We start from the raw sequence: 14,184 nt of genomic DNA on the forward strand, positions 1-14,184 counted from the left end.
AAGTCTATTATTAAACAGAAATTCCAAGATTTGCTCAGAGCTAAAGTCACACTTTTTCTTGAACGGATTCTCTGGAGGTTTAAAACCGTGGCTGCATTCTCCCAAGAAAAGCTCCTCTCGTGACCATGGGTAGTCCATAGGATAGTGGATAACAAGGTGATCAGTAAGGATCCCCACAGATCCTGAGAACTCATGGATGGAGCAGGAGGAAGAGCTTGCACCCTGCTGCTGAAAACACTGTCTACCGAAGCATTTGGGCTCTGCAATTTTCATCATTCCAATGCAACTGAATGGAGCAGAGGGAGGGAGGGTGACCGCTCCTCACCGCTCCCCTCTCCATATTAAGCCACGCAGGCCCGCCGCACGCCAGGCGGAAGATACAGCCAAACGTATGACCAAATTGCCCATAAAATGGTAAGTGTAGCACATGACTGGAGACAAACATCTGTGTGCAAGCATCCTTAGCTTTGTGTGCGAGAACTTTTTCCATTGGCAGGATTTTTTTTATTCCTCCATTAAAATCTTTAATCCCTCTTTATACTGTTTTTTTTATCCCCCAATAACGGACATAAAAATGTTTTCTTGTATCACTTGTACAAATATAATAGAATACTTCTGTATTGCAATATATTGTACATTTTGACTGATGCCTTTTCTGGTTAACTGAACAGGCTTCCTTATATAGCAGCCAGGAGAGAAGCATCGGCCCCTCTCTAACCAATCTCTGGATTTGGCAGCAAGAGCAGCTCTCAGAATACAACCATATTAGTCTTGAGGTAATGTTGACAAATTTTAAGTCATCCTTTAGTTCAATATTACTATTATGCCATACATATAAGTACTGAAGTAGTTGCTATATATGCAATAATTTGATAAATTCTTGAATAAAACAACAAACACAATGAAACCGGAACGGTCAGATGACAGATGAGACAGACCAGACCTACGGGTCCATATAACATCCCCACGTAACAGGATTAAGTATCAGCTCTCAATAGACTCAACAGTCAGATTATATCACAGGTATGAGGAACTGCAAGGAGACAACACACAGGACGAGACTGGAACGATCCACACTTCTCATCGTGCCATGAACGAAGGACAACCACAAACATGAAACAGAACCCTCATTTATAAATGTCCTATTGCACTTTACTATTGCCCCTGCTGGTCTGTCAAAACCTTATCAAATGGAGAATAGACTGCTTTACCATAATCAAGGTTTGGCCCCCCCCAAATACTGGTTCCGGAATGTCCAAGGGTCTGGAATCTCATGGCTGTATAGAGACTATTGCTGTGATACTATGGGGCACATTTACTTACCTGTCCGGAGTGCATTTGTCCGACGAGATTGCAAGGTGCGACGATTCAATAAGATCGTGCGCCCGATATCCTGCATGTGTCGCTTCCCCGCTCAGGTCCGGCAGAGTTCACCTTCTTCTTCCTGGTGCATGTAATTCCTTGATCTTGTGACACAATTTGAAAGTTAAATCCCACACTCAGATTTCTGTCGCATGAAAACCGGCATAGCTGCGCCACGATCTGATCGTGTGCGACACAATCCCCTGTTAAATACCTTTCACAGCCACGCAAAATCCCAAAACAATGGAAATTCCAACGAAAGTGCATCTGTGAACCTTAGTAAATGAGCCCTTATGTGCTTAATGGACTAGGCTGAACACTGCATATGTAGCATAGACGTACATCTGGGGGCAACAGTGAAGAGTGAGCTAAACCAGCTCATCTGGTTCATCCAAACTGATGGATTGTCATACCATGACGGCCAAAAGAAGTGCCAGCCATTCTGAGTGCCAAGGTGACTGCAGAGGAAGATAGTTGCTACAAGGGGTTTTCCAGTTAATTGTAGAGCTTAAAGGACATCTACCATCAGTTTACTGATAGTAGCGTTGTCCTAATAAGAACAATGTTCCTCAGGACTTATTATTACTCTATATGCCGGCATCGCAGAAATATAGAGGTCTTTTTTTCATATTTAAATTTTTATTAATTGTTAAGAACAAAACAGAACATCACAAAAAAAAAGGGGGGGGGGGTGTATGTGAGTAATATAACAATATTCCAGTACACAATGTAAATACACAGCATCAGGAATACAATATATTGTTACTATTCAAAACAGTTTCGCTATAATTTAGATGCATTCTATGAAGGTACTCAAAAAAAGAGGAGAGAAAAAAACAAAACAAAACAACAGGAGCAAATAACCGAAAAAGAAGAGAGAAGAAAAAGTAAGGGGATGGAGAAGAAAGGATTGAAAGAAAGAGTTGTGCCTTCCCTACCTAGAACTCAGGTCTCGGTAGAAATATAGAGTTATAAATATTATGCCAATTACCCTGGGGTCCTCAGGCGATGTCAATGGAGCGCCTCGGGGGGCTCTTATTGAAATTTTGCACTCTTCCCGTAGCATTAGTGGTCATGCCCATAAGCTATCTATGCGCTGTGATGGGGTAGGTGGGGCAGGGTAGGACTGCTATCATAGGATATAGAGTTATAATAAAATAATTCTCAAAAACTTCTTATTAGGACACATCTACCATCAGTCAACTGAGAGTAAATGTAATTTAAAGGAAACCTACCATCAGGATCAAGCATGGATAAACCAGAAACACTCATAGATCCAAAAATCAACTTTTATAATTATGCAAATGAGCCTGAAGGGCTTCTGATGTTCCATCTACGCTGTCTCCCCTTCCCCTCTAGAACAAACTTTGCATGGAAATTTAAAAAAAAATGCACTTATACATTGTAACAAATAATCAGCACAGGACAGGTAATTTCATGACATCACAGAGAACTGTCTCTAGACAAGATGAAATGTAACAGGAGATCATCTTGCATTTGTGTGAACAGGAACAATACCATTCACTGACAGTAAACTTGTAATAATATCTGAACATATAGCTGCACCTTCTTTGATTATATCTGATCAAAGAAGGTGTCTTATTTAGAAGATCGGATAAAGGCCACATACCACCCCGGTGCCAATCTACTTGAATTAGGGGAAAACCAAAGCTCCCAGAAAATAGAACCTTAATAATCAGAACCCCCTTTAAGATCATTCCAGTATAGAATACAATATCTGTACTGGGATAAAATCCATACAAGGCTGGCATGGGCATTAGTCAGCAGAGCATTTATGTCACTGTCATACATCATATCACACAGACATGATGCCAGCCAGAGCAGTGGGTGATTTCTATTCGGTAGGATATTAATTAGTCAGCAGAGAATATAATTTCAATGTGATTTAGGAAGATTGAATGATCAAGCTGTGTAGATCAAGATGCCAGTCAATGAAAAGTGATTCATGCCAGTCTGCGTCACTGATGTAGTGATAAGGATGCCAGGGGGGGATTAGAGAGAAGCTGCCAGTTGGTTGCCAGGCAGTTAGGTTAAATACCAGTTACTGGAGATGGCAGACTGACTAATCATGATAATAGACTAAGCAGAAATAGAAGCCAGAACCTGTGGTGCTGGAGTACAACAATATGGTACTAAGAGGCCAATAAGATGCCAGGCTGTGCTAGCACCAATGGAATGATTACCCCCAGGTGACCCATGCCAGATAGATGCGATAGGATGGGGATTTCTAGGCAGACAAAGTGAAGGAAAGGAGAATGGGAAGTGACAGCCAGAGAAGGATGCCAGGCACCAGGCTGCTGCTGACAGGTACTTCCCATTTCTGACATTCAAGGCAATGCGGTGATAATAATGCAAAGCCAAACAAGTCGGAGGCTGATGGGTGGCAAATAATCTGATGGCCGCCAATGTGTAATGGGCAAGAAGAAGGCCCATTGAATAAAAGGAATGACAGGTAGGGGATAAGAAATCAGTATGGCATAACAGTGATACCAGTGTGGGTTAGCAGTGCCAGGAATAATATATACCAGGGCAAGGTGTGGGCAGTATGCCAAGCAGAATGCTAGAAAGTGTGGGTAATTGCGATGCCAGGTAGAGGGGTAGGAAGTGTAGGATGACAGCAATAACAAGCAGTGTGGGGTGAAAGAAAAAACAGGCAGAGGAGGGGGACAGTTTAGTTGATAGATGTCAGGCCAAATCGTGGAGAGGTAGTAATTAGAAGCAGAATGGTAGGTAGTGTGAGGTGCCAGTGATGCCAGGCAGGGGGGTACTAAGTGTATGGTGAAAGCGTTGCCAGGTGATGGCGGTGTGGGGTGACAGTGATGGCAGGTAGAGGGGTAGTAAGTGTATGGTGAAAGCGTTGCCAGGTGATGGCGGTGTGGGGTGACAGTGATGGCAGGTAGAGGGGTAGGCGGTGTGGAGTGACAGCGATGGCAGGTAGAGGGGTAGGCGGTGTGGAGTGACAGCGATGGCAGGTAGAGGGGTAGTAAGTGTATGGTGAAAGCGTTGCCAGGTGATGGTTTAGGCAGTTTGCTGATGAAGTCGTGGCAGGGAGAGGAGTTGGCAGTGTGGGGTGACAGTGAGGCTAGGCCAAGTGGTAGGTGATGTGGGGAAACGGAGATTGCAGGCAGAGGGGTAGGCGGTGTGGAGTGACAGTGATGGCAGGCAGAGCGGTAGGCGGTGTGGGGTGACAACGATGCCAGGCAGAGCGGTAGGCGGTGTGGGGTGACAACGATGCCAGGCAGAGCGGTAGGCGGTGTGGGGTGACAGCGATGCCAGGCAGAGCGGTAGGCGGTGTGGGGTGACAACGATGCCAGGCAGAGGGGTAGGCGGTGTGGGGTGACAACGATGCCAGGCAGAGGGGTAGGCGGTGTGGAGTGACAGCGATGCCAGGCAGAGGGGTAGGCGGTGTGGAGTGACAGCGATGGCAGGCAGGGGGGTAGTAAGTGTATGGTGAAAGCGTTGCCAGGTGATGGTTTAGGCAGTTTGCTGATGAAGTCGTGGCAGGGAGAGGAGTTGGCAGTGTGGGGTGACAGTGAGGCCAGGCCAAGTGGTAGGTGATGTGGGGCAACGGAGATTGCAGGCAGAGGGGTAGGCGGTGTGGAGTGACAGCGATGGCAGGCAGAGCGGTAGGCGTTGTGGGGTGACAGCGATGGCAGGCAGAGCGGTAGGCGGTGTGGGGTGACAGCGATGCCAGGCAGAGGGGTAGGCGGTGTGGGGTGACAGCGATGCCAGGCAGAGGGGTAGGCGGTGTGGAGTGACAGCGATGCCAGGCAGAGGGGTAGGCGGTGTGGAGTGACAGCGATGCCAGGCAGAGGGGTAGGCCGTGTGGGTCATGGTAGTCAGAGGGGTAGGTTATTGACAGCAATGGCAGGCAGAACATCATTCAGTGTGGGTGACAGTGTTGCCCGGCACAGCAGTAGGCATTGAGGGGGTGACAGTGTTGCCCGGCACAGCAGTAGGCATTGAGGGGGTGACAGTGATGCCAGGCACAGCAGTAGGCATTGAGGGGGTGACAGTGATGCCAGGCACAGCAGTAGGCATTGAGGGGGTGACAGTGATGCCAGGCACAGCAGTAGGCATTGAGGGGGTGACAGTGATGCCAGGCACAGCAGTAGGCATTGAGGGGGTGACAGTGATGCCAGGCACAGCAGTAGGCATTGAGGGGGTGACAGTGATGCCAGGCACGGCAGTAGGCATTGAGGGGGTGACAGTGATGCCAGGCACGGCAGTAGGCATTGAGGGGGTGACAGTGATGCCAGGCACGGCAGTAGGCATTGAGGGGGTGACAGTGATGCCAGGCACGGCAGTAGGCATTGAGGGGGTGACAGTGATGCCAGGCACGGCAGTAGGCATTGAGGGGGTGACAGTGATGCCAGGCACGGCAGTAGGCATTGAGGGGGTGACAGTGATGCCAGGCACGGCAGTAGGCATTGAGGGGGTGACAGTGATGCCAGGCACGGCAGTAGGCATTGAGGGGGTGACAGTGATGCCAGGCACGGCAGTAGGCATTGAGGGGGTGACAGTGATGCCAGGCACGGCAGTAGGCATTGAGGGGGTGACAGTGATGCCAGGCACGGCAGTAGGCATTGAGGGGGTGACAGTGATGCCAGGCACGGCAGTAGGCATTGAGGGGGTGACAGTGATGCCAGGCACGGCAGTAGGCATTGAGGGGGTGACAGTGATGCCAGGCACGGCAGTAGGCATTGAGGGGGTGACAGTGATGCCAGGCACGGCAGTAGGCATTGAGGGGGTGACAGTGATGCCAGGCACGGCAGTAGGCATTGAGGGGGTGACAGTGATGCCAGGCACGGCAGTAGGCATTGAGGGGGTGACAGTGATGCCAGGCACGGCAGTAGGCATTGAGGGGGTGACAGTGATGCCAGGCACGGCAGTAGGCATTGAGGGGGTGACAGTGATGCCAGGCACGGCAGTAGGCATTGAGGGGGTGACAGTGATGCCAGGCACGGCAGTAGGCATTGATGGGGTGACAGTGATGCCAGGCACGGCAGTAGGCATTGAGGGGTGACAGTGATGCCAGGCACGGCAGTAGGCATTGAGGGGTGACAGTGATGCCAGGCACGGCAGTAGGCATTGAGGGGTGACAGTGATGCCAGGCACGGCAGTAGGCATTGAGGGGTGACAGTGATGCCAGGCACGGCAGTAGGCATTGAGGGGTGACAGTGATGCCAGGCACGGCAGTAGGCATTGAGGGGTGACAGTGATGCCAGGCACGGCAGTAGGCATTGAGGGGTGACAGTGATGCCAGGCACGGCAGTAGGCATTGAGGGGTGACAGTGATGCCAGGCACGGCAGTAGGCATTGAGGGGTGACAGTGATGCCAGGCACGGCAGTAGGCATTGAGGGGTGACAGTGATGCCAGGCACGGCAGTAGGCATTGAGGGGTGACAGTGATGCCAGGCACGGCAGTAGGCATTGAGGGGGTGACAGTGATGCCAGGCACAGCAGTAGGCATTGAGGGGGTGACAGTGATGCCAGGCACAGCAGTAGGCATTGAGGGGGTGACAGTGATGCCAGGCACAGCAGCAGGCATTGAGGGGTGACAGTGATGCCAGGCACAGCAGTAGGCATTGAGGGGTGACAGTGATGCCAGGACAAGGTGTATGCAGTGCTGGGTGACAATGATGTCAGGGTATGAGAGGATTGTGTGGGTCAGGCATGAGGGTGAGTAATGTGGGTAGGTAGTCATGCCAGTGAATGGGTTGGTACATATGTGATGCCAGTTAGTGGGGCGGTAGTGTTAGCCAGTGGCGATGCCAGACACTGCCTGAGATGCCATGCAGACAGGGTGGTGACTGGGAGCCTGTGTACAGAGGAGGGTGTCAGTGCGGCGGAGATGCGCGCTCACCTGCCTCCTCCCTGGCTCCGGTGCCGCGCTCCCCTCCGGTCTTCTGCCCGTATCCCCCCGGCATTAACCCGTTATCTCCGGCTGCTCCTGGAGACGCTGATGAGAACGGGCCTCGCGTGTACACCACGCCGTGCCGCCCTGCACACTCCCCGAGCTAGCGACAGCCCCGCAGTGTTCCCGGTACAGGCTGGGCTCCAACTGCCGAGCATTTCCCATCAGAGGTGACAGAGCATCACCAAGGGCAGGGCCACCCTCTCCGGTCCAATCACATTGTCAAATGCTGCGACAGGGCGGAGATTGGTGACGTTTATGGGCGTGTTCCCTGAAGCTCTTACTTTCAACTAGGGTCCTAGAGCTTCCATGTCTATTGTGTGCTGTAGTGGAGGCTCTGCTGTGGTCCTTATGGTTACTGCACCCATATTGTGTGTAATAGGGGATACAGAGGCAGCGGTGCCCCAGGTCCTAGAGGCAGCTCTTGCTACATAGTAGCCCGGTATTATAAAGGCACATGGTAGGTGGTGGCATTAAAGGGGCAGTAAGTCAAATTAAAATTCTCCCCAGCTCAGTTTCTAACTCAACAACCTTAAAAAAGAACCACATTTAGTACATAGATACAGCACAAAAGAAATCTCTACACAGAAATAAAGCATCAGAAGTGATCTCTTTACAGAAACACAGCACCAGAACCTAACCCTGTACAGGACTACAGCACCAGATCCAAGCTCCAAATGGAAATATAGCACCAGAACTAAGCGCTGTATAGAAATGCAGCATCAGAACTGAGTTTCATACAAAAATGCAGCAACAGATCGAGGGTCCGTATACACAGTATACAAAATGATTTTACATATTTACACAGCCTCCCATATATACATTGCCCCTATAATGATTTATTACATACAGTACATCATATAATTGATACATACAGTGTCCCTATAATAATAAACATCTTGCCCCTTGTAATAAATAAATAAATACTGTGACCCTTGTAATAAATGAATACATATTGGGACCCCTGTAGTAAATTAATATATACTGTGCCCCTGTGCTCCATTCATACGGTATTCCCTGTAGTAAATTAATCTATAATGGCTTCCCTGTAAAATAAAATTATATACTATGCCTCCTGTAGTAAATATATATATATATGTATATATATATATATATATATATATATATATATATATATATATTGAGCTTTCTGTAATAAAGTAATCTATACTGCGCTCCCTGTAGTACATAAATCCATACTGTGTTTACTGTGGTAAATTAAGCTATAATGGGGTCCTGGTAAAAAAAAAAATATATATTCAGTTACTCCTGTGATAATTTAATCTATTATGTGCCCACGGTTGTAAATTAATAAATACTGTGTTCTCTGTAATAAAATACTGTTTGAAGAAAAAATGTACAGATCCAGCACTCCAAAATTTTCCTGTCTTTAAAAATCCATAATGTTTATTCTATATAATTTTATTAAAAAAAGCATACGGTCCATATTCCAGTCAACGACCTACGCATTTCGAAACTAAAATCTCCAGTTCTTAATCATGGTCAATTTTTTTAAATTATATGGAATAAACATTAAGGATTTTTAAAGACAAGAAAATTTTGGAGTGCTGTTGGATTTGTACATTTTTTCTCCAAACTTTTGGATTACTACGCCTGATCGACACAGCGCTTTCCTTCCTGTGCACCCTCCGCCACAGTTTAACTCTGCATGCCGACATACGTGAGTGAGCTGACCATTTTTTTCTTTTTTGGTAATAAAATACTGTGCCTCCTGTACTAAATTATTCTATACTGGGTGCCCTATGTGTCTCACTTGTATTCAATAGTAACCATGTCCTAAAAACACAGATGCTACTGATTATTATATAATTTGGCCGGTCCCCCAGGCAGTCAGTCTTCCACCTCACATTTCTTCACTGCCCACAGCTAGAAATAGTCCCAGTTGAGATATCCACTGATTACGATAAATTGTCAAGTACAACTATGTTGCTGGTGTTTAAAAAATGAAGAAAAATCACCAAGTAGGGTGACACCTATGTACAAAATGAGCAGATATTTTAAAGGACACCTGTCATCAGGTCCCTGCCACTAGTCCTGTCACCTCTACCTGTTGGAGCAGCTCACAAGGATCCCATCACAGCCTTTATCTAGTTATTTCATACATTATTCATTGTAAAATCATCTATTCTTTATCATGTAAATGAGGCTGGTCACATGGTCAGAGGCAGTGATGTCACCCCTGTTACCCCTCCCCTCTCCTCCCCCTGCTCATGTCTGTGTGTAATGTATAGTAAAGCATGGCTAGTGTGTTTACTGCATCTGCTGACATGCTGCATCCTCCTAATATACAGGTGAGAGACACAGACATCAGCTACACATGAATCTGACATGTTCTGCTGTATCATGGCTGCCTGGAGCTGTTGTATCTCTCCTAAACACACACACATGCACACACAGGCTGCAGGGGGCATGGCCACCAGCATCAGGAAGCACATCATTATACAGCCTCACATCATTATACAGGCTGTCAGTCAAGCACTGGGGGTGTGGCTGTACCTCCCACTCATGAATAGAGTGGACAGCTTGAATATGCTAATGCTTCATTGGACATTTCACAGGTCATTTGCATACAGCTTTAGGACCTCATTGCTTAGGTTTACAGGCATGTAGAGGGACAATGAAGGGATAGAGGCAATGCTCTCTAATGGCAGTTTATGAAAATATATTTAGTTTAGGGGGGTTATTTTGCATGACGGGTTCTCTTTAACTAGTTCTAAACTTTTTGATGCAAATAGGACACTTAACAATATGCTCAGTAGTTTTCAGCTCTTTCCACAGATTTTCAAATGGATTCAGGTCTGGACTTTGACTTGACCATTCTAGCACCTAAAAATGTTTATTTGTGAACCCTTCCATTGTAGATTTTGCTTTATGTTTGGGATCATTGTCTTGTTGGAAGATAAATCTCTGTCCCAGTCTCAGGTCTTCTGCAGACTCCAACAGGTTTTCTTTCAGGTTTTCTTGTATTTGGCTACATCCATCTTCCCTGTCCCTGCTGAAGAGAAGCAGGCCTGGGTGTGTTCCTTGGTCTTCACGATGTTCTCTGCGCTTTAAACAGAACCCTAAGGGTGAAGACACACATGGCGTTTTTGGGCCGTTTTTACTAAGTGCGTTTTCAGATAGTAAAAAACGCATGCGTTAAAAACGCATCCGTTTTTAAAAACGCATGCGTTTTTTGAAAACGCATGCGTTTTTGTCCGTTTTTCATTGGGTGAAGACACACATGGCGTTTTTGGGCCGTTTTTGGGCCGTTTTTACTAATTGCGTTTTCAGATCGTTAAAAACGCATGCGTTAAAAAACGCATCAGTTTTTAAAAACGCATGCGTTTTTTGAAAACGCATCCGTTTTTGTCCGTTTTTCCGAAATTGGGCAATGAAAAACGGACAAAAACGCATGCGTTTTCAAAAAACGCATGCGTTTTTAAAAAACGGATGCGTTTTTTAACGCATGCGTTTTTAACGATCTGAAAACGCACTTAGTAAAAACGGCCCAAAAACGGCCCAAAAACGCCATGTGTGTCTTCACCCTAAGGGTGCCGTCACACGTTGCAGTTAAATCTGCATCGCAATTAGTTTTGGGGTGGTTTTAGGTGGTAATCAACAGGTGAATGAATTTTGTGGAACAGCTTTCTCCTTAACCCCTTATCACCGACACTAGTTTTCAGCTTAATGACCAGACTTGATTTGTCAAATCTGCCCTGTCTCACGATATTTTGTTATAACTTCGGAACGCTTTAATTTATCCGGGTGATTTTGAGAATGTTTTCTCATGACACATTGTACTTCATGTTAGTTATAAAATTTAAGTGATAAGTTTTGCTTTAGTTCTGAAAAAAAGTGAAAATTTGGCAAAAGTTTGTAAAAATGCTTCATTTTCCAAGTTTGAAATGGGAAGCAAAACTACCCAAAAAGCTTGATAGTTAACATTTATGGAATGTCTGCTTTATGCTGAGATTATATTTTATGCGTCTTCTCATTTTTCTAGGATGTTATGAGGTGCAGAACTTTAGGTGCCATTTTTCTCATTTTCATAAAAATTGCCAAAACTCACATTTTAAGGGACAACTCAGCTTTCAAGTGACTTTGAAAGGCCTAAATAATATTAAAACCCCATAAATTACCCCACTATAGAAACATGACCCCTCAAGGTATGTAAAACAACTTCTATTAAGTCTATTTACCCTTTAAGCGTTTCACATGGGTTAAAATAATATGGACCTGCGATTTAGAAACTTTCCAATTTTTGGGGAAAATACATTCATTTAGGCCACAACTGACAGTTTCAGAATAAATTAAATGATGAAACGCACTGCAACATTTGATGCCCAATTCCTCAGTGTACTGATACCCCATATGCAGGGCAGCCATCAGGAAATTCGGGGCCCCATACAGCAAAAGTGTCTGGGCCCCAACACACCCCAAAACCGAACAAGCCTCCTGCCCCCGCAGTGACCTTTCACAAACAGGGTTTGAGGCCTGTTGCTAAGACAAGGCACACTCTTCTGGTAGATTGCCAATAGGAGTCATACTTTTGGTCAAGTATATTTATTATAGTGCAAATATGGCATCAAAAACTAAAGCATGGTGAACAGTAAACATATAAAAGTGTTTAACAGACAACATATAACAAATATAACATTATAAAGTGCAATTGCTAGGGCCGCCACTTTCTTTTAATGTTTTAATAAAGAATTGTGTTAATTACCAGTGGGGGTGCTCCAGTGCACCTAAGGGCTCTTTACGTCACCCTGCCACCAGTCCTGAGGTAATCTGAAGTCCTGGTACCTGTGCCTGCTCAGCAACCTCTGTGAATCACTGCATAAGGGTCAGGACTTCATATTTCCTCAGAACCAATGGGAAGGAAAAGAAGGAGCGTTCATTGCATGCCCCAAGGAAACCTAAAGTCCCTGCACCTGCACACTGATTCACAGAGGCTGCTGAGCAGGCACAGGTATCGGGATTTCGGATCACCGCAGGACTGGCCGCTGGGTGACATAAGGAGCCCTTAGGTGCACTGGAGCACTCCCACTGCTCCTAAGCTGGTAATTAACATAATTCTTTATAAAAGCATTAAAGGATAACCATAGAGGCCATTTTGATGGAACTTACAGTGCTGAAGTCAGGGTCATCAGGTGCATAGCATGATACCTTCAGGTACTATGCTGTGCACCTGGTGCTCGATTCCCTTTAAACAAGGGATATATATAAAGACAAAATACTCATGTACCACACTATAAAAATAACTTTATTAGATGCATGCATCTATAAGTGTGTAGTCACAAGAATGCCAATAAATAAGCATCAGCATTCAATGGATAAAGTAAATGCAACAATGTTTATAAATATATGTAAACTTCACCATAGGTGTAAACAAAAAATTAAACCAACTCAAATCACTTTGAGCCTCTATTGCAACAAACAGTTGGTCCCAGCAGCTCCAAAAAAGTGTACAGTTGGTGCAACATGGTCCTTGTGCTGACTGCATCACAAGGACTGCACTTCTCACATCATAACCCATATATGATGCAGGGAGCTCTGAGCACTTGGAGCTGCAGTGAACTGTAATGACATCGTTTGTCTTTACAGTGCACTGCCACTCCAAGCACTGTGGAATTCCTTGCATTATAACTGGCTTAGGGTGCAGTCCTTGTGACGCGGTCAGCAAGGACCATGTTCTACAAACTATACTCTGGCCTGAAGCCACATCAGCTAGATCTTGGCAAAGTAACCGCAAATTCAGATTCACGGAGCAATCAGTCTTCTTACTTTCAGATTTGCAAAATCTTTTATCAAATTCCGCTACCTGTTCAGAAAATGCTGAAAACTTTACTAACAATTAACATCCCTACAGACAGCTCCCTGACACTGTGTGACTGACTACAGGATCTGGGAGTCATTAGTGGCATCTAGTACCTTATAGATGACAATCTCTTCCATCAGGAGGACTTTATTCCGGGTTCTCCAATCCATGACGTATCACAGGTGAATTCACAGCTGTATATCTTCAGCTCCGTGCAGCATCTCCACCCGGCGTCCCTAAAAATACCACAGTCACTTACAGTATAAAGTCTCCTGGATAACAACACTGCGCTCCTAAATAACCCTCACAACACAAGTGACCGCACGCTACCCCACATAGAACACATCCCCTCATTATTGATATGCTGCCCCCCCCCACAATGATTTATTTGATATGCTGCCCCCCACAAGGAATGAAATGATATGCTGCCCCCCCACAATGAATAAAATGATATGCCGCCCCCTCCCCCACAAGGAATGAAATGATATGCCGCCCCCCACAATAAATTAATTGATATGCCGTCCCCCCCCACAATGGATTAAATGATATGCTGCCCCCCACAATGAATTAAATGATATGCCGCCCCCCACAATGAATTAATTGATATGCTGCCCCCCCCACAATGGATTAAATGATATGCTGCCCCCCCACAATGGAATAAATGATATGCTGCCCCCCCACAATGGAATAAATATGCTGCCCCCCACAATGAATTAAATGATATGCCGCCCCCCCCCACAATGGATTAAATAATATGCTGCCCCCCCCCACAATGGATTAAATAATATGCTGCCCCCCCCCACAATGAATTAAATGATATGCTGCCCCCCACAATGAATTAAATGATATGCTGCCCCCCCCAAAATGAATTAAATGATATGCTGCCCCCCCCACAATGAATTAAATGATATGCTGCCCCCCCCCCCCACAATGGATTAAATGATATGCTGCCCCCCCCCCCCACAATGGATTAAATGATATGCTGGAATAAATATGCTGCCCCCCACAATGAATTAAATGATATGCTGCCCCCCACAATGGATTAAATGATATGCTGCCCCCC

The 14,184-nt window shown here is 45.9% G+C and overlaps 1 protein-coding gene across 1 annotated transcript in view; it reads right to left on the reverse strand.

Moving 5' to 3' along the window:
* PIK3CD (phosphatidylinositol-4,5-bisphosphate 3-kinase catalytic subunit delta) overlaps nt 1-7,517 on the reverse strand; it is a 31,574-nt gene extending 24,057 nt beyond the window's left edge. The window contains exon 1 of the mRNA XM_072156504.1: nt 7,250-7,517. The gene's annotated coding sequence lies outside the window, so the exon portion shown is untranslated. The remainder of the gene's footprint in view (nt 1-7,249) is intronic.
* Between the last annotated feature and the right edge of the window lie 6,667 nt (nt 7,518-14,184).

The sequence above is a fragment of the Engystomops pustulosus genome, chromosome 6 (genome assembly GCF_040894005.1).
Source record: "Engystomops pustulosus chromosome 6, aEngPut4.maternal, whole genome shotgun sequence".
In the NCBI taxonomy this organism is placed as follows: domain Eukaryota; kingdom Metazoa; phylum Chordata; class Amphibia; order Anura; family Leptodactylidae; genus Engystomops; species Engystomops pustulosus.